Below are 22,842 nucleotides of genomic sequence, written 5' to 3' on the forward strand. Positions count from 1 at the left end.
GTTCTCCATACCTCGTCATCCTTGTTGCCCTTTTCTGAACTTGTTCCAACATGTCTACATCTTTCTGAAAACACAGTGACCAGAACTAGGTACAGTAATCAAGATGAAGCCAGGGTGGTGCAGAATATCTTGAGACTATTACTTCTCTTTTCTTGAAAAGCCTTTTCCTGAATTCTGGCATTGCATAACTTTCCACATAAAATATCAACTACATTCATTCCAGTGAAAATCTCCTCCCTATTAGTAAGAATCAAGTCCAGGACTACTGATCATCTTGTTCCTTCATCTGCTTTTTGGGGAATTATATGCAAGATACAGCAGGAATGTTTTGGGCAGCTTACACTTGGTAGAAGTAATATTCCAACTGATACCAGAGTAATTGAGGTCTTCTATAACTACCAATTCTTGCAATTTTGAGATATCTGAGGTTTGTTTCTTAAAAGCATAACTACCCACTTTGCTTTGGTTGACTGTAGTAGATTTGTACCACAATCTTAATTTCCTATGTTGCACATCCTCACTGTAAACAGGCAAATAGCAATAAATAAGGAGAGGTTTATTAACTTCTCACTTATAGCAATACTACACCTAGAACTTCTAGTTCTTTTTTATTTAGAAGATCTGTTCCTATCCAATCAGATCTGCAAATGTTGAGCAAACCGTTTGCCCTCTTCAAGCAGAGTAAAACATTTCTGACTTTCCTTTGCTACCCCCTGCCATAATGCACTTTGTTGTGTGTTGGACTTTTGAAAAAGAGCCAGCAAGAAGCTACAGTGACATATGACTTTTAATTTTGTCCCCAGATTACCATCCTAAAATCATGTCTAGTCACTTCAGCCTGAAAATTGTATATAATTTACCATTATTTTAATAGCTGTCAATTAGGCCTGGGTAACAACGGAAAAATTTGTTTCTAAAATCGATTTGTAATTGGGGGGTTTTTTTGTTTCGATATTTAAAATAATTACAAAATTTTCCCTTAAAAAAGTTCGGTATTTACGAAATTTCGTAAATATTTACGAATCGATTCGTTAAGATGGCGCCCATGTTGGCGCATGCGCAAAGCATTTACGAAATTTCGTTATTTGTATGCATCGTTAATAACGAATCGATTCGTTAAGATGGCGCACCGCGTTAGCGCATGCGCAAAAGGCATTTACGAAATTTCGTTATTTGTGCTAATTGCACTGTATTATATTATATAGCACTTTGTGTTGGCAAAAGGAGCGCACTGGTTGGAACTACACAAATAATGAGCGAGCACTGTATTATATAGCACTTTGTGTTGGCAAAAGGAGCGCACTGGTTGGAACTACACAAATAATGAGCGAGCACTGTATTATATAGCACTTTGTGTTGGCAAAAGGAGCGCACTGGTTGGAACTACACAAATAATGAGCGAGCACTGTATTATATAGCACTTTGTGTTGGCAAAAGGAGTGCACTGGTTGGAACTACACAAATGACAAACGCACACACAGGCACACAAGATTCTTTTCTTTTTTTAGAATATTTTTTGATTTTTTTAAGAATAAAAGAAAGGTATTTTTCAAAAATATTTAAAAATGGAAACTTAACAAAATGCTCTCCCCGCTGTGGAGCCAACAGCCACAAGACAGGGGGAAACACACACACAGGCTCATAAGATTCTTTCCTTTTTTTAGAATATTTTTTGATTTTTTTAAGAATAAAAGAAAGGTATTTTTCAAAAATATTTAAAAATGGAAACTTAACAAAATGCTCTCCCCGCTGTGGAGCCAACAGCCACAAGACAGGGGGAAACACATACACAGGCACACAAGATTCTTTCCTTTTTTAAGAATATTTTTTGATTTTTTTTAAGAATAAAAGAAAGGTATTTTTCAAAAATATTTAAAAATGGAAAATTAACAAATTAACAAAAACCGCCCTCGCTCTCCCAACAACAGAATTAAGGAATTAAGGAATCAATGCAAGGAAATCCAGCTTAGCCAGCCAACCAAGCCAAGCCAATGCAAGCCAATGCAAGCCAATGCAAGCCAATGCAAGCCGCCCTCCCGGACCTCCCTTCTCCCTCGCCTCCGCAACAATGAGCAAAGCGGCCACGCGGAGCCGCTTTTAAAGGGCTTCCCGGCCAATCAAAATCAGCCACGGTGCACTGCTTGGGTGCTTGGGAGCGCCGGATTGGCTCCCAGGCACCAGCATCCTCCATCCCATTTCCGAAACGGGCGGAAGCTCATAAAAAGGATGGAGGATGCCATTTCGTTATTGAAAAACCCTTCCGGGTTTGAAAAAATGTTTTGTATTCATTTTGTAATTGCTAAAAATAACAAGCCCCCATATTTTTCTTGTTTATTTCTCTCAAAAAGGTGATATATTCCAGTCTAAACTTTCAGTAATGACTTTCTTTGACTTCAGCAAAGGCATTTGGTTTCCAATTAAAATGATTATCCATATTATTGAATCAATCATAGAGCTGGGCTAGGGTGTCGTTAGCTCCATAGTCCACCTTCCTGCTTGATGGAGGAAATCCCAAACTACAGCTTTGCAACAAGTGGAATTCCAACCCTTACTTAAGGACCTCTCACAAGGGAGAGCCTTTTACCTTTCTGGGTAATTGCTTGTTCAGCAGCTCTTGTCATCAAAATGTTTACGCTAATGTTCTAGTCTACCTTCTTGTATCTTGTGCTGATTAATTCTAGTACTCACTTCTGGAGAAGCACAAAACAAGTATGTTATATGATGCTTTGAGGGCTATATTGACTACACTTTTTAAATCTCCACCCACCTTCAGTGTGTGTAGGTTTATCTTAATCTTTTAAAAATATGGAGCATAGAATTGTAATGTATCAATGCTACAGAACTATCCAATAGCAATTTAATATACTGTACCTTTAATCACCATGGCTCTGAACTTTGGAATCTTGGCATCTATGCTTTGGCGTGTAATTAGAATTAGCTGTAAACTGGTCTTTGGAGTTTGCTTCAGGTAAAATATCAGAGTGTGTGGAACATCCTGATAAAATGAATTACTCTTAACATAAAGGCCTTGCATGTTTTCCCTAGACAATCCCCAAATAGATATTCCCAGTTTCTCCCAAGGCAAAATTCGGGGATAATGTTAAACTAGTTCCTTTGACTGGGTACCATTATTATTATAATCACTTTGAAACATTTTGTTCCATAAAGATAACTTTGGGGCCTCTCTACAGTTGCCAGAAGAAGGAAAAAATAGACTCAGGGCAAGTAGAAGTCTGACTAATCTCATAACGCATAACAGCTTATGTTGAGTATCACTGTGTATTCTCTTTTTCTCAGGCCCCTTCTACACTGCCCTATATCCCAGGATCCGATCCCAAATTATCTGATTTGAACTGGATTATATGAGTCTCCACTGCCAGATCATCTTAGATAAGCAGATAATCTGGGATCAGATCCTGGGATATAGGGCAGTGTGGAAGGGGCCTAAAATAACTTTTGCCTGCTTTGGCCAAAATCAGGTGATGCTCCAAAGGTTACTTAAAATACTGGAGTAACCTGAAGTTGCTGAGCAGACTGGACACCAACAGTACTTATCAGCACAGAAAACAGGAATGGTTTGCATTACTGTTACTGCTGCTGCCACTACTTTTTAGACACCCATGGAGTTCCACCCAAGTTCATAGTCACTGCGGATGTCTCAGCTGACATCAGAAAATACACAGAAAAGAGGTGCCCTGTTGGCCAGGAACTTGGATGAACAGAGAGAAGGTGAGTTATGGGCTGCCCCAGTAAAGAAGGTGTGCATCCCCCCAGCTATTTAAGCAATGGTCCCAGATTCAAAATGAATATGCTGGATCCAAGGCTGTTCCAGGTCATATTTCTTCTAGGCTAAACTGTCCAGTGTAGAGGAGCCCTATATACAACCACCCAAAGTGGATTGTGTACTTGTTCAGTGAGTCAGTTCACTATTAGTTTCATATACTGTAGTTTTCTCTGTTCCTTCTTAAGTTTTAGATAGATTTTAGCAATGAGGTGGGAGAAAATTGCAAACGTCTCCCATTGCAGGTTGCTTCACAAAAGTCTGCTTTAGTAAATATACAACAATGGAAGTGGGTTTACCCTCTGAAGAATTCATGGCAGGGCGAGGATAATAAGACCCTCCAAGGCAATAATTGCTTCTCTGTTGGGTGCTTTCTGCATCTCAAATTGCTCAGCATCTGGGCATTAAATCATTCATGCTCCTGGTGTTTAATGCTGCTAGCTAAGTAGGCAGACAGTGAAGGAGCATTGTTAATCTTACCCAGCACGATCCTGGTGTGTTTGCAGTGAGAGTTCAGCTTATTATCATCAGGATTCATTATCCAAACCAAATATCAAAATAGATTGTATGTGCTGATGTTTTCAGTGAGTCCACCCACCTTAGTTCATCAGCAAAGTTGTTCTGTAAGTCTTTTATTGGAAGAGCTTACTCTGTATTATTTCTCTGATGTGACCGAAATCCCAAACGCAAATGTTATTTAGCAACCCAGAAGATGCCTTGTTAATTTCACAGTCTTGACATGCTAGGATCAGCTGGTGTTCCAAGCTATATTTTACTCTAAATGTAATAAACATTGTAAATAAAGGGACTTGGTATCGCCTAAAAGGGAGACTGTTGTACTATGGAATATGTACTGAAAACTGATGAGGAGGACAATATACTTGCATATATCTCAAAAGGCAATCTGGGTGTGTTTTCACCTGGAATGGGAGGATTTTATAAATGCAAGATGGAACGTTACTTTTTTTTCAAAATAAGTTTTTATTAAGTGAATTAATGGCATACAGAATATGAGAAGGAAAAACATTTAAAGATAATCATATACATATAATACAAGTATTCAATTTCCCCAAACCCCCCACCCCTTCCTCCATCCATGAGCCACCACCCAAGATTTCTGGGATTACCCAGTGTGAAACTAATGTCTCGAGAAAAAAAAAACCCTATCCTTATCCCACATTAATAAATTCTCTTTGTGACTACTTTGAAAGCTATTTTTGTCTTCTTTTCTAGATATCCAAATGCAAGTCTCCGTTGCTTAATAAAGTCTCCATTGGATGGCTTGACCATTTCGATATATTCTAATAATTTGTTTCACTAGTCCTTTAGCAATAGCTCTTTTTCTCCTTTCCAAGATTTTGCTATTATTATTCTTGCTGCAACAAAACTGTATTGTCTACACCAGTGGTTCTCAACCTGGGGTCCCCAGATGTTTTTGGTCTACAACTCCCAGAAATCCCAGCCAGTTTACCAGCTGTTAGGATTTCTGGGAGTTGAAGGCCAAAAACATCTGGGGACCCCAGGTTGAGAACCACTGGTTTACACCTTCTTTACTAATTTTTTCACTGAATAGCCTTAAGAGACACATCTTTGGATTTTTCCTAAACTTTTTAGTGATTGTATTAGTGACTAGAGCATGAAAGATCCAGAATCATTTTGATAAGTCCCAACCAGAGGAGATCCATTGAAACAATTGTTTCTTTATGCTGCCATGCAGGTAATTCCCAAACTGACTTGGTGGTATAGGATTAATATTCCAATTTCTCATGATCATACATAGTATTCTAAGAAGCACATTTCATGATCTGGCCTATACAAAGCCTCACCTGTTTTTGTGCTAATTTATTCTGGCCCCACTACCTCCGCAGTGGATATCTTTGACTGTCTAAACATTTTATGAGATAACTGTTCATGGATTTCTTATTACTACATTTATTTATTTCCATAACTATTCCTGGGAAGATGATTTTCTACCACCTGAAGACAGAATAATCCAGTTAGGGACATTTGTGTACACATACATATTGTTCACATGCATGAATGTCCTTTTTTGGGTGTTGTGGAAGTTGGGCACTACTAAAAGCCTACCTGCTGATTTACGGTAAGCTCCTAAAGAATGGCATATTTATGTATTTATTTATTTATTGTATTTATATCCCACAATTCTCACCCCAGAGGAGACTCAGGGCAGGTACACATACATGGCAAACATTAAATGCTGCTTTTAGACATAAAACACATAAAGGCAGTTAGAGGTCATTCAACTGTTTTTCCAGATTCGGATCCTGGAGTTTTTTTTTCCCATTAAAAGAAAAACCGTCAAAAAACACACCATTTTTGAAGACTTTTCATAATTTGGATCCTAGTCTATGCAAAATTTGTATGAGGTTTTTCTGTGAAGAAAACAGAAATTTCTGACCTGGAAATTGAATTTTCTGTATGGAAAATAATTTTTCTATGCAGGATTGTAGATTCCTGCAGATATAATGTATGCATGTGTAGATGAACTTAAAATTATCAAATCACAGAAACTCAGACTATTTTAATCTCTGCTATAAATGAATACATTCATGAGATCAAGCATTCCTGAGATATGATTGTCCAACCTTTCTTTAATGTCATACAAAGTAGAGTCCACCTAAATCTGAGGCAGGCTCTCCTGATGCTGAACAAATCTTACAATCAATAACTTCTTCCTAAGACTTAGGTGGAATCTCTTTTTCTGTAATTTCAATCCATCGTTTTATGTTCTAGTCTCTGTAGCAGCAGAAAACAAGCTTGCTCCCTCTTCCAAATGACATCTCTTCAGATATTACGACATGGTTACATGAACTCTTACCCGTTTTCAAGTTAAGCATAACCAGTTCCATATTCCTGGTCATGGGTTTTCAGACTTTTGATCGTCTTGGTTGCTCTCTTCTGGATATATTTGATATTTTCAATATTCTTCTTTAATTGTTGTGCCCAGAAATGGACATAGTACTCCAGGTAAGGCCTAACCAAAACAGAATAGAGTATACAATTACTTCCCATGATCCAGATAAATTTCTTCTATTGATGGAAGGGTAGAATGTTTATAACTATGAAATATTCCCTATGGGGCAACAGGCTATCCTTCATTGAAATTAGCTCAAGGATTTTGGATTCAGCCTGTGCTAGGTGGGGTTATACTCCCCATGAAGGCACAGGTCTGCAGTTTGGGGGTACTCCTGGACTTACCATTGAACCTGGAGGCTTAAGTTTCTGCCCTGGCCAGGAATGTCTTTGCACATTTAAAACTTGTGCACCAACTCTACCCATTCCTTGATATGCCAGATCTGACCATGGTGGTATATGCCTTGGTGCTATCTCATTTGGATTACTGAAATGTGCTCTATGTGGGGCTTCCTTTGAAGACTGTTCAGAAACTTAAGTTGGACCAGACTGTTAACCAGAAGTGCACAACTTCCCTGTTGCAACAACTCAACTGGCTGCCAGTTTGAATCTTCTTGGTGGTGGCCTCCTGATTCTGGAACGCCCTCCCCAGAGAGATAAGATAAGCCCCATCACTGTCCTCCTTCTGCAGGGACTTGAAAACCTGGTGGTTCCAGTAGGCCTTCCCTGGCCATCAGCTAGGACCCTGCCCTGCACTTTATCCATTTCCCTGGCCCTATGCTACTTCGTTGCACTAGCTCTTGCCCAGCCCTCTCATAGCTGACTATGTCCACTTTGAAATTCTTGGCCATTGGTAATTGAATTCCTGTTATATAGAGAAAAACTGAAACTGATTTTTAAATGTTTGTCATTGCATTTTATAGGATTTATGATCAAATTTTATAATGTTTATTTTTATATGATTTTTGTGTCATTTGGCAATTGAATGTTTTGCCTATATTGGAAACCACCCTGAGTCTTCTTGGGGAGATAGAGCAGTCACAATTCAAAATACTTGTCATGACCTATAAAACTTTATATGACTCAGGTCCAGGCTATTTGACAGATAATATCTCCCTGTATGAACCTACCCAGATTCTGAGATCATTAGGAAAGGCCATTCAGTGGCATTTCAGTGCCAGAACCATTGCAAGAATGGTTGATGAGGACATGAGAGAGGGCCTTTTTGGTGGTTGCCCCTAGGCTCTGGAATGCTGTACCCAGGAAGGCCAGAATGGCCCCCTACCTGTTGTCTTTTTTTAATTCAGGCAGATTTTTAAAGAAGATTTTTTTAAAAAGAATAAACAAGGGGCTGCTGTTGGGTTTTTTTTAAATTATTATTACAACTTTTAAGTGTTTAAATGAATTTGCATGTTTAATTCTATTTTAATATTTGGATGTTGCACATTTCAAAAATTACATTTTTATGTTATGAGCTGCTTTGCATCTTGGTTAAAAATAAAAGTGGGATATTATTATTATTATTATTATTATTATTATTATTATTATTATACTAATGTTATAGTAGAAGAAGGACAGCTTCTTCTCAAACTAGCTATAGTTCTAACTCCTGCACTGAGTTAAAAGGATTCAACAGAATAACCTCTAAAATATTATGATGTTATGATTTCACTCAAACCCTAACTTGCTCTCCAACTAGAGCATATACCCTTCATAGAAAGGTGTGATTAATTTTCCACAGAAAGGCAAAGTGGAGGTTAGCTAAGGCTGGGAACATATCTTCAAAATAACTTCTGCTTTTTATCTGTACTGGTCTAAGGCCATTAATCAATACACAAGAATACCAGGTGAAAACATATGGTCTTTGATATTTAATAAATGGATTAACAGAATCTACCACTTAATATTCAGCTTCTGCCTTAGGAGTATAAATTAATAAGCATCAGGTCCTATCTAATGAGGAATTTCCCTTTTAAAACCTGCATGAATTATCAAAAAGAGCCTTGGCAGGATTTCAAAGACATTTTCTGACCTTCTAGTATTCTGGCCAGCATGAATTTTTAACAAGATGCTATATATCTCAAAAGTCTATTACAATTCATCTGCATCTATTTTCTCCAGCCCCTCCCTCAACGTCACCCTTCTCTGTTTAATCAGACCAGTGAAGCAAAGAAAAGAAACATATCCATAACAGCAAGGGAATATTTAATTTATTCAAATTAGGTTTTAAAAAAGAGTTCTTATTCAAGTTAATAAAACCTCACACATCGCTCTTAAATATTAATAGTAGTCAGCAAGAGCCTTTATTTATTGTGACATATTCATTTATATTCAACCGAGGGGGGAATAGTATCAACAGTGTAAAGTGGTCCAAGGATCTGTTTGAAAATCCATATTTTTCAGCCTATTACATGCACACAGCCCATAATTAAATACACATAGGAAGACCCTCATTAGGTCTTCCGCAACTGCATAAAGGAAAGGGTTGATGTTGAGGCCATGTTTTACTATTTGTGCTCTTAAAAGAGGTTTTAGAAACACAAATAGTAAGAATGCAGCCAGAAAAAGAAGAAGAAGAAGAAGAAGAAGAAGAAGAAGAAGAAGAAGAAGAAGAAGAAGAAGAAGAAGAAGAAGAAGAAGAAGAAGATGATGATGCACATTTTGGGGCAACAGGGCTGCAACTGGCCTGCTACTTCACCCAGTAGTACTGTGGCTGCAAATCAGGGCCTTTTAGTGTAACATGCTGGGCCAGGAAACTAATAACAGGAAAGACTGGATTGGTGTGAGTTTTCCAGACTGTATGGCCATGTTTCAGAAGCATTCTCTCCTGATGTTTTGCTCACATTTATGGCAGGCATCTTCAGAGGTTGTAAGGATACCAACCCTGAGTTCAACCATCTGGGATTCTGGTACCAATATAACATCTAATTTGGTCCACACTCACAAGAGAAAGTAGGAACTACTTAGTTGTTGAATAAATGTGATACTTACCACTGGTATAGTGCTACATTATAAAGAGCTGGTGCCCATCTTGTCAATCCTCAGAACCACAAGGAAAATCCTATTGTAAGGCTAATGAATTTTAATTTCTCATTCTAGATTGAAATTCTCAAAAACACTTTTATAGTGACAGACTAGATCAAATGGTGTATGGGTGCTAGAGAAATCCACTCCACTCACAGTACCATGGGATCACAAGCTCCATTTAAAAGGAACAGTGCAATTTTGTAGTTAGGATTTCAGGGGCCTGGGTTTGGTGGCAGATTGTGCTATAATATTTGTTAATCAAAATGTCTAATGCTCCCACTTTTTGAATTCCAGCTTCAGTAAAATATTGATGCTAGCTGTACTTATAGCATTTCAAAGGACAATTTGTGTGGGAGTGTGTCATCCAGTATAAGTATGTTTCCCCAGGGCTGAAGTGTCTTTCCTCAATTTGAAAAGTAAACAGTCTCCTAATTGATAGTGTATATTATATATTTATATAGTGCTCCATTTACAAAGTGGGGCACCAATGAGAATGAGTATTCAGGGATATTCTATTTAATTCTTCATCCTTGATCATTAAAATCTATTTCATCCATTTAAAGTATCTGGTGATGTTTCACCATTTTTGTCACTATTCCTATATATTTTACCAAGTTGCAAAAACACATTTCTAAACATGTGCAAAATCTGCACTCCTGGTTCCAGTTCTAAATTCCAAATACAAAGTTACAATGGAAAACCCAAACATGAATTTCTGATAACTTGTTCTATTCATGGACCATCTTTCAGTTCATTTACAAACCACATACTTTGTAATGTGTGCATTAAACTCTGGACTAGACTACATTCAGGGGTTTGCTGTCTTAAGTGTGTCAACAACAACAACACAGTGATGTTACTGTTCTCAGACATGTTTTGTTGTATTTTGTTATATTTGACAATAATTTCATTTAATGGCTCCGAGTTCTTGCTGTGTGTGATTGTAGTCTGCATAGTGCTTTAACAATAAGAAACCCCCAACTAATTGGCCAAAGTTTTGTGTGGTCTAGCATTGCATTGTTGTTTCACATGAAGATCATGGAGAACAAACCCTATGAGGAACAACTTAACGAGCTGGGCATGTTTAGCCTGAAGAAGAGACTGCTGAGAGGAGACATGATAGCCATGTATAAATATGTGAGAGGAAGTCATAGGGAGGAGGGAGCAAGCTTGTTTTCTGCTGCCCTGGAGACTAGAACGTGGAACAATGGCTTCAAACTACAAGAAAAGAGATTCCATCTCAACATTAGGAAGAACTTCCTGACTGTGAGAGCTGTTCAGCAGTGGAACTCTCTGCCTCGGAGTGTGGTGGAGGCTCCTTCTTTGGAGGCTTTTAAACAGAGGCAGGATGGCCATCTGTTGGGGGATGTTTTGAATGCAATTTTCCTTCTTCTTGGCAAGGGGTTGGACTGGATGGTCCATGAGGTCTCTTCCAATTCTATGATTCTATGATTCTATGAAGCACTGCACTACAGTTGATTGTCCATTGGCAGTAACCGGATTTACTTTAGAACTACTGAAGGCCCCCATGCCTGGTGGAGAACAGTAGGGACCAGAGAAGCCTCTAGCTATGGCTCTGTAGCCAGAAGGGAAAAAAAGGATTGCCTCATCTACTGAGTCCAATGAGGTCCTCTATAAGTTTCTGCAGAGGATGCAATCACTTGGCATCTATAACGAAGCAGCAGGACATTCCCCCCCCCCCCCCAACTCACACTCTATCAGACACAGAATGGCGATGAAAAGGGGTTTCATAGCCGTATGGTACATCTAGGGTGATTATTGCAAAGGAGGAAAGGAACATCAACCTCTGTGTTTACAAAAGAAAGAAATCACAGGTGTATGACTGACTTAGGCCTCTGAATGAAATTAATAAGATGACAGCCATAGTCCTACCAAAAAGACAACTAGCTATTTTATGTTTTCCTTCCCATGTATGTTTTTATGAGATAGATTTGTAATTAATTTCAATTACAACGTTTTAGGGCTAGTTCTACTATTAAGCAGAGTGATATCATTTCCTCAGTTGGTAGAGGTCAGCAACAGATATTATCCAACCATTCCTCTTGTGTTTCCCTGTGCAATATAGAGGTGTGGCACATAGCCTTCATTCCCTAAACTAGGCTAATGGCCTCATATAATAATAATAGTAATAATAATAATAATAATCTTTATTTATACCCCGCCTCCATCTCCCCAAGGGACTCGGAGTGGCTTACATGAGGCCAAGCCCAACAACACATTAGTAACAAAAAAGCAATAACAAAAAATAACAACAATACAATTAAATAAATCACATATAAACATTAACATACAAGGATTAAAAACCTATGGGTGGGCCAGATGTAATAGTTAAAAATTAAAAAATAATGCTGGTCATGAACAGGTAGGATATATCTAATAGGAGGGTTTTAAAAAAGTGAGGGGAGTGCAATCCAAATGGATAAAGTGCATTTGAGGACATTTTTCTGGGAATTGTTTCCTTATTCCAGGAAGGCACACTGGAACAGCCACGTTTTCAGGCTCCTCTTAAAGACTGCCAATGTTGGGGCATACCTGATGTCCCTGGGAAGTGAGTTCCAGAGTCGGGGGGCCGCCACCGAGAAGTCACTCTCCCTCGTCCCCACCAATCGCACCTGCGAGGGCGGCGGGATCAAGAGCAGGTCCTCTCCAGATGAATGAAGAGACCGTGTGGGTTTATACACGGAAATACGGTCACGCATTGATGCTATTGGTTGATGTTTAATTCATTCTCAATGCAGTAGTAAGATTTAGTAGCGTATCCAATTTGCTTTTGTTAGTAGAATCAAATAGAAGGCTATCTTGTCATTTGCTTCAGAGAGCAAAATATCTTCTCCAGCTCTACAGGTTACTCTATCATAAAATGATGAGTACTTTCTCCCTTGGAGCCTAAACATCTTAAAGGCATCAAATCTCATCAGATATTTGAAGGTTAGTAAGATTGGACTGGTTGGTGCTTGGATGACTGACTGCAGGCTCCTAGCCAGGATTTCGTTTTGGGGGGGGGGGCTAAAAAATTTTCGGGGGGGGGCTGAGTTTCTGGGGGGGGCTGAGTCTGAGTGAAAGAGGGTCTAGCCTAGCAAACCTTTTGTATCATTACCCCAATACCCCCATGCATATGGGATATATTGAGTATGGTGATCAGATCATGATATGAATAAACATAACAGTTTAAATAATGCAGCAGTAAGGCCTTTTCACGAACCACCATGAGAATTTGGGGGGGGGGGGGCTGAAGCCCCTCAACCCCCCCCCCCCCCCCCCCCCGGCTACATGCCTGACTGACTGCAGCAGAAAATCATGTGCAATAGGCTATCCTTCAGAGGAAGACACTAACTATGCCACCTATGAGTATTCCTTACCTTAGAAAACCCTATGAAAAATTTATGGAGTCATCATACATCGACAGGGAATTTGATGACAGCCAGACAGACACACATACACACTTTCTTCTGTATTTAGAATCCACAGTTACTTGATATTCAGTATGATAAAGGAAATGCCAATTGTTTCACTCATAGATATATCAAGTATATTTAATGGAGAGTCTATACAATTTTACATATAGTTAACATGCTCCTGGTTTGCCATTAAGGTACTCACATACAGTTGAAAGAGTAATACATTCTATTTTAGTAAACCGATTAATAGAAAAGGATTGTCTGAAGCTGGCTGATCAATAACAGCTGCAGCCACTAATAGCATTTCTATGATACTGACTGTTTCACAAGCACTTTCCCCTTGGAATTAATCTCAACAACTCAACAATATTCATGGACCCTGATGAAAATCCACAGCAATCTATCGATCGCCCCATGAAATGGACCCAGTAATTATTAAATGGAGAAATGCGGCAAGCTCTTGGCACATTCAGAGTCCTAGTGGGCTTTTTCAAAGCACAGTGCTCCATTTTAATCCCTAGAATTAAACTAGGCAATTTAAAACCATTATAATAGATGCTTAGATAAAACATATACAGCAGTTTAGATATGTGGAAATCCCGAGAGGATGCCAACACGGTGAACAATCAAAAACAAAGAAGCTATGAATTTCTGTGCTAAGAGCTTTGTCTGTTCATCTTAAACCACAATCTGAACAGTTACCACAGCAAACCAACTGAAATCCATCAGAAAGGCTTTTGTGGACTCTATCAGTTCATAGATCCAACAAATCGACCAAGATTACTGCCAAATTCAGGTGCTCATGAGATTGCAGTTGCAGCTTGTCATGGTGCTTTTAATGGGTCATTTTATAATCTTTGCAGACTTGTCTTACATGTTGATCTACATGTTCTGCATTTAACTGACCAGATCCTTAGTCTACCTGGAAAAAAAATGAAAATTTTAATAGTCCCAATCGGAGTAGTTTGATTGAATCAACACTGAATGGTAAGTCAACAGATTGGTGAACCCATCAATTCAGTGAAATTACTCTAGTTCAAAATCATAGTAAACTTAGAGATAATGAAAATACTCTGCAGTTTGGGATGAAAGCCCATACAATGGACCGGGGGGGGGGGAGGGGGGATCATGCATCTTTTTAGGTATTGTCAACATAACCACAATTCCACAAGCCAACAATTATAAAGAATACTTGGAACTGAAATATAGCAATATCTTGGGGATCCTGTGATACTATTTCTTACTCTTGCTGTAAAATGCAAGTAAGAAGTGAAGGCTATTTGTTATATGAAAATACCTTTTGCCAGGTGCCACTGGGAGAGGTGGAAAAGCAAGAGAAAAAATGCATTTATGTCCAAAGTAGCTCATTGTGAGGAATAACAAGAGCAGATTTTCATTCCCCTACCTACCCAGTCAGGATTGTTCCTCCTGCAAGATAAGAGTTTTTTTTTGACAAGGTGTTTTTGGGGAAGGGTTACCTTGGCCATCCTCTAAAATGGAAAATGTGTGGCTTCTCCGAGGTCATGCAGCCATTTCCATGGCTGACCAATGATTTGAACCCTGGTCACCAGAGTAATTGTCCACTTCTCAGACCACTATACCATACTACCCCCTTACTACCATATCGACTCAATGACAATCACTAGACCTTATGGGAGCCATTATTTGGTTGTATTATGAGAAGGGGCTAAATTTCCTGTGCAACCCCCCCCCCCATAATTTTTCTCCACAAAGTAATTCCTATCAAACACTTTGGGAGATTCAAATATAAGGAGAAAAGTTTGGACTAGTATGAATTTATCTTGAAGTGGAGAGAATAGTGCTTTAATTATTCATCTTCATATATGTGGACAAAATAGTACAGGATTTAAGTGCCTATAAGGATCATTACTCTGGCATAAGGCATCAGAAGGCTTTTGGTTTGTTTTTCTCCTCCCATACTCATCCATCATTCATTCATTCATTCATTCATATTTTGACAACTGTTCTCAAAACTGTCATTATCCATCAAATACTGAAGAACAGTTTTCTTCTTATTGCAAATAAGAAGATGTAACTTACTCATTCACTTCCAGTAGGAAACATAGTTATTCGTTACTAATGGTCTGTGTGGTGTAGCAAGCAAATTCCAAGTTGCATGGTAAATGACATACTCCAGGATTTACCAAATGATTTCCATAGTTTCTTCTCAAATGGTTGGCAGAGGCTACTAATGGTTCCAATGTTAGTAGAGTGGAAAATTTTCTTTGGGTTTTAGTCTGAAATTTGAAAGATTAAGCTATGTCCAGGGCATAGGTTTCAGCAACTTGGATAACTCTTTTAATGAACCCAGAATATATTCACCACCTTGACTATTCTTAGATGCACCAAATACCACTAGTGTTTAAGATAATGCAGCACAAAATTCCTAATCACAGTAGTGATATCCACTAAAATCAGATAAAAACGGGATGCGTACAACCCAGACTAACCATATGTATCTTGAAAAATCTTATTTGATGCCTCCTGGTTGAATTTTGAAGAGCTCCATGGGTACTGACCTATTTAAAGACACCCCCCTCCCAATCTTTCCCTGTAAACAGTTTAGGATAGGCGGGGGGGGGACCCTAGAACATGGGGGGAGGGAATTCCTATATGTCCCCAATAGGCAAATAACATATTGCACTGTTAATAGGTGGGAGGGTGGGCCAACAATGAACTCAATGGACAGACTGCTCTCTAGTGCAGCCACACCACTGAAAATAGTTCCAGTATAACTATTTTCATCATAACAAGTTTCCTTTCAGTATCGGTTGCAAAAAGCTTCCCTCACCAGCTGTGCAGGGTACAGGAAGTAGCATGTGAGTAGTTAATGATGTAGACAAAAAACTCTATGTTATCTAGATGTTGTTGTTGTTGACCACCCCATGCCAGCCCACACCAGAGCTCCCTGTCAGCCGTCACCACCCCCAGCTCCTTCAGAGTCAAGTCAGTCACTTCAAGGATACCATCCATCCATCTTGCCCTTTGTCGGCTACTCTTCCTTTTTCCTTCCATTTTCCCAAGTATCATTGTCTTCTCTAAGCTTTCCTGTTTTCTCATGATGTGGCCAAGATACTTCATCTTTGTCTCTAATATTCTTCCCTCCAATGAGCATTTGGGCTTTATTTCCTGAAGTGTGGAGTGGTTGGATCTTCTCGCAGTTCAAGGCACTCTCAAAATTTTCCTCCAACACCACAGTTCAAAAGGATCTATCTTCTTTCACTCAACCTTCCTTATGGTCCATCTCTCACGTCCGTAGGTTACTATGGGGAATACCATTGCTTTAACTATGCGAATCTTTGTTGCCAGTGGGATGTTTCTACTCTTCATTATTTTCTCAAGATGGGTCATTGCTCTTCTCCCAAGAAGGAAATGTCTTCTGACTTTCTGGCTGCAGTCTGCGTCTGCAGTAATTTTGCAGCTAGAAATACAAAGTCTGTCACTGTCTCTGTTTTCTCCTTCTATTTGACAGTTATCAATCAGTCCGGTTGCCAGAATTTTGGTTTTTTTGATGTTTAACTGAAACCCAGCTTTTGCACTTTCTTCTTTCACCTTCACCTAATCAAGGTTGTCTAGATATGCTGTCCAAGCCTTAATGGAACAGTGGTGGCTTCTTGGAACTACATATTTTGGTTGCAGGAATGACCAAATGAATATGATGTTTCAATGTCCAAGGAAATGAGCAAATTCCTCTTAAAATGAAAAACCATCAATCAGTTTTGAAGAATCAATAGTTCCTCGCTCTGGTAAAACACCAGATTATAAAAACAGGAATAATTTCATATTTGTCCTGCTTCCCCCCCCCCCCTCCTCCTCCATTTTTGGGATGGTTTCCTTTTTATAATTTAAAGTAATTTGCTGGAATCTATGAAGATGTTTTTAAATGAAACTCACAAGAATAAAAAGGGAAGGGAAAAAAGTAAGGTGACTGCAGTGCATTTCTACTTCCTTCCTGACAGCTTGGAATTCTAACAACGGCTGTTAATCAATCAATATGTCACATTTTACAGAACCTTTGTTCAACGTGCACACAAATTTGGATTTTCTTTGAGGGAGACTTCAATATTGATCAATTTTACATTTTTGCAGTTACCAGAAATGATGGGCATTGAGCATTTTCAGCTGATACATATTGATTTATATTTGCACAATTGTAGAAAATCAGGGCAATTATCGCTTCAGTGGAAATCATATGGGCCTTTTTTCTCTCTCTTTTTAGAGCATTGTTATCATAAACTGCTAAAATAACAGATTGACAGTGTCCCACAGCTAAGCAGACAGGATAAATATGAAATTATTCCTGTTTTTACAATCTGGTGTTTTAGCAGAGCTAGGAACAACGGATCCTTCAAAACTGATTGATGGTTTCTCATTTTAAGTACTATGCAATACAGATCTTATACACAACTTGTATTCATGTGTCTTCCACAAAAACACCATAATCATAGAGAACAGAGGTAAATGACAATTAATTTCTCGATGCTGTTTGTGAGCTTGCATAAAGTATCTGTTTGAATGGTGTGGGGAATATTGTTGTATTAGATCAACTAATTATACTCCTTAATGTTCTTGATAGGTGTTATCAGACATTGGTGGCATTCTTAAGAAACTGACCTTACAATATAACTTCTCTTGATTCTTCTGCAGAAAAACATGTCCACAAATGGAGAAATAATAGGTTGGGAGTTGCTGCCATGCTCCCATTCATCTCAGCAAGTGAAACTTGGAGGAGGGAGGAGAAGGAACGGAGGTGGAATGGAAGGGGGAGGGAGAAAGAGAAGGTTGGTTATCTAATTTATTACTTTCCCAGTGGAAATCCATATCTCTCCCTTTAAAAAAAAAGAGAGACTTGAAGGAAATTCTATGCTATCACTTTCCCTTGCTTTTTCTCCCTGTAGACTTTAGGAATACTCTTTAGTGTGGCTAAGTTCCTGGAAGCTTTTTAAAAATCCCATCACTTGTAGTGTCAAATTCTCTCAAGGACATCTTTAGTCAGATGTGCTCCGTTAGGAGGTATGAGAAGAAATGTTCTTTTGGACTTTGTAGTGAATTCACAGGTAAGACAAGCAACATGTTTTCCTAACCGGCTAAAAGCACTTCTTCTGTTTGAAGCTGAATTCCAGGTGATATTCAAAGGTGCTTTGATAAACATTGCTTAAATATTCTCTCCTACCAATAAAATATCTAAGCTTTTGTAAGTTATTCCTTGGAAGAGATACTTCAGGCTTTTTTCATCACCATTCTGCTATATATATATCTACATCTATATATTAGAATAAAAATTGATAACATTTTCATTATATTCATGCTGTCTCTTATTAGCATAACTATATCTTGAAAAAGGATCAAGAATAACTCTTATTAATTGACTGTGTCATGTGCTAAATGGGACGTTTTTGGAAACTGGTACCTTGAGACATACCAAGATGATCCATTCTTGTCTGAAGAGAAGGCAAACTATGTATAGTGAAAGATTTTTTATCTCAAATAGGAGTTTGGGATTCCATAAGACCATATAGACCAGCTGCCACCAATCATTGATTTAAACCCCTTTGATGAGTAATCCAATGGGAGATTACACAATCAAACAGGAATTAACACTTTCAAACTAGGAACATGTTTTCTTTATAATAATTATTATTATTCAGAGGATGGATGGGCATCTGTTGGGGGTGCTTTGATAGTGTCTACTGGGTTATAAATGTCATTTCCTAAATGATTCTATCATAAAAACATGGCAAAAGTTTATTGAACTCCAAAAGCTTTGTCTTTGTACAAGGGACATCGAATTATAGTACATTTTTCTATCCAGTCCACCAATTTAACATCATCATCCACCCATTTAACAACGTTTTGGTGCAAAAACCAAAGTCCTCAGTGTAGAACCACTATTTTACTACTTTCAAAGTAAGGACCATACAACTAAACAGGAAATAATACTTTCAAACTAGTAACATATTTTCTTTACTATTAGAAATGTTGTTTATAAAAACTTTGATAATTCCCCACAAGTAAGTGAATAAGTGAAACGTTCTGAAATTTGGTGGACTACAATGCAAAATGTGTTTTGCATTGTAGTGAGTTTCAACCTAATAGCTGTAAAATGAGGGAGAAAGGAGCCCTGAAATTTCCCCAATGATAGTAATTAATTATGTACAATTACTATAATGAAATAGTATTGACATTTCATCACTCTCATTATAGTAATGATTTTTTCACTAGCAATACTTTAGAAACACTTTAGAAATTAAACACACTAGCAACCCCCCCCCCCCCCAGTTTTGTAATGAGTTTTGGACCATTTTGAACCACACAGATATGCCTAAGTCCGAGACATTGAACAAAACTCCAACTTTCTCTGCCCCACTATAGGCATTATATGTGAAACACAGTTGCATTTTACACAAGTTAAAGCAACAAGCCCAAACCAAGACAATGGTTTTTTATGTTGTTAAATAAACAAATAAGAATCTATTTGCCATTTTTCCAATAATTTTAAAACTATTTATCATCTGTCAAATGACTTGAACACTCTACAACAAGGGTCCTCAAACTTATTAAGCAGAGGGTTGCTCCATGGTTCCTCAGATTGTTGGGAGGCCAGACTACAGTTTGTGGGGGAAAAGAATGAATGCCTAAGTACATTGCACATATCTTATCTGTAGGGCAAAACAAATATGTGAAAGAACAATACAATAATTAAAATGAACAACAATTTTAACCAACATAATCTATTTCAATAGGAAGCATGGGCCTGCTCTTGGATGATATCCAGTCAAGCTAATTAGGATTGTTGTTGTTGTCTGCCTTTAAGTCACTTCAAAATTTAGATTGGTAACTGGGCAAATGATCTTGGACGGAGGCATCTGGCCTTTAGGCCTTTGTTTAGGGACCCCTACTCTACAATAGCAGCAGCATCTCAAATCATGATGCCATGTCTTTGGCCAGGATATGATGGCTGAGTAAAATATGTTCCATCCATTTTTATTAGGTTGTCTGGTTGATACCAACTAGCTGTGGAATCCCACTGAGTCCCTTTAGATCTAATCTGCAACTGTATTTATGTATTCTTCACACTGCATTTTGTAATAATGATTTCTGTTATTACTTATGTGCTGAAAGTAGCCGAGTATATTTTTCAGCAGTATTTATCTAGAATTAGCCTGGTTCCAAACTTTCAGCAATCATATAATGTTGGATGATGCTTAATGGTTAATTCATTTCTCAAATAAAATGGAATGTATTTTGCTTGGTGTGTTCTCCCCAAAAGATTGGGGGAGGGAAGGAAATTTGTTTTTCACCATCAGCCCCTTAACTTGGTTTCAGTTTGCCCTGAAATATCTATTGATAGTCACGTCAGCTTTGCCAAGAGACTTATTTTGTCTTTTAATATTAGCAACTCTAAAGAGTCACCCATTAGGGAATTATATATTTGATTTATTGTTTTTATAAAGCCCTGACTGGGTTGTTGTAAAGCAACCAAAAGATTCTCCACACCCATTTCAAGTAGTAGATCAGTTAGCTATTAAAATGCTAACCTAGTAAACACCACAGTCTTAACATTATGGCTGACACAGACTCCTTTACAAGCATAGTCACTCAGCCTCCAGATGATATAACCTGAGCTCAAATAATCTGGGTCTAGGTTTGAATTTTTTTCACAAATGGTCAACCTTCTACTTAATAAATGCTCATGATAAAATCATTTCACTGATGATCAGAGAACCCTAGAGTTGGGACCAAATGGGCCAGCCAGGTTATTTCCTTTAAGGCACCACTGTTGCAAACCAATGAGCAATAAGCAATTATCGTGTATTCCCCAAGCTTGGGCAGCCCAGGGACATGGAATGTCACCCATCATTTTCCTAGTGTTTATCTTTTGTTTCTTGGAGTGAAGCTATCTGGAATGGGATTGGAAAAAGGAGGGGGAAAGGAGAGGCAATTCCTCCACCCCCTCGCATTGCTCAGGTACCCCGACTGATAATGAGCAATGAACATTAAGCATTGATATTAATGCAAGGACATATTGAATCCCTCCTTATGTGAGATTTCACAATGTCCAATCATGCATGCAGTAGGGTTGCATAAGTAAGCATGTTTCCTCCATGGCAGTGGTCCTCAACCTGTAGGTCTTCGGGTGTTTTGGCCTACAACTCTCAGAAATCCCAGCTAGTTTACCAGCTGTTAGAATTTCTGGGAGTTGAAGTTCAAAACATCTGGGGACACACAGGTTGAGAATGACTGCTCTATGGGATGATGGCCGATGGACTGGAATTTGGTCAACCAACTAAAGGAAGAAAACAAAATTCAAAATACATAACTGGACAATGCTTTTTATAGGGAAAAACTACAATTTCCGAGCAATGTGCTAGCTTTTTTGTACTCAAGAACTGGCTGATTAAACAGTTAAGAGGAGTAATAACATAACTTTTAACAAATCACCCAGATGCCTGAAAATGTGGGTTCTATAGTTAATCCCTGTAACAAAATGCAGAGCCCATCAATAAATGAATGGATTAATCATTTGCTAATGCATTTCTTTACATAACATGAGGTTTTCTGCTTACAGCACACTAGACACAATAAGCTCTTTTTACTCTTTCTTTCTAATATATAGAACCAAAGAGTTGGAAGAGACCTCATGGGCCATCCAGCCCAGCCCCCTGACAAGAAGCAGGAATATTGCATTCAAATCACCCCTGACAGATGGCCATCCAGCCTCTGTTTAAAAGCTTCCAAAGAAGGAGCCTCCACCACAGATATCTCATAATATATCAAATCATAAGTGCAAGGGGAGAAAATAGCAAGATATTTTCTCTTTTTTACTTTAACTAAATTTAATTACCTGTACCATCATAGGTATGGATATTTACACATTCCTTTGCCCATCACCTGTTAATATATCCTATACCTGCCCATTTTTTCTTTAAATAGGGATTTTAAACTTGATTTAATTTATAATATTTCACCAGAAGATCCATTCTTATCCAAGGATTTTGCACTGTGAAAAATCAATGGCAAAGAAAGATTAATTTTATATGAAAGTTAATACCCTCTATTCCTGGAAAAAATATCTATCTGTATTTAAATATATTTTGGATAATTTTAATCTGCGCCTTGAGATCATACTGGCCCTCTAGAGTGAATTAAACATGTTGATCTTAGTCTTCAATCAGCAACTGGGACTTAGACAGAGATTTGTCCTTAACTTTGTTGACACCCTGGCCTTACAATTACTGTCTAATGTGCTGATTAAATTAGATTCTGATTATTACAACCTAAGTGGTTGGGTTTTCTTTTAGCAGAAGAATAAAAAAGCGCCACATGCACCACATGTCCCGGACTTAAGCTACTGTGATTCATCCCTTCTGAGGGAGAGAGGGGAATGAGCTTTAGTTCATGGCAGTGGAAGGAATCTGCCTGTTGAGATCAAACAAGGAAAGAATATTCTTTGGTTTTTGTTTCATAGCTGAACAAAAGGTTTTGCAACGGAAACCCTGTCCAAAAACAAACAAAAAACTCAGAGCAGCTGTAAGATTCTTCACATTTAGGGAGGTCTTTTGGTACTAGTTGAACAAAACAAGACATGATTTTTTCTCTCTCTGAAACTAAGCCCACCCACCCCTTAAGAATTTTGTTCATAAAAAGTGTTTTCTTTGAGGTGAACTGTGCTTTTTGCATTTGGCTGAGAGGACTCCATTTCCTCTGCAGAAATATCTT

The sequence above is a fragment of the Anolis sagrei genome, chromosome 3, assembly GCF_037176765.1.
Source record: "Anolis sagrei isolate rAnoSag1 chromosome 3, rAnoSag1.mat, whole genome shotgun sequence".
Taxonomy (NCBI): Eukaryota; Metazoa; Chordata; class Lepidosauria; order Squamata; family Dactyloidae; genus Anolis; species Anolis sagrei.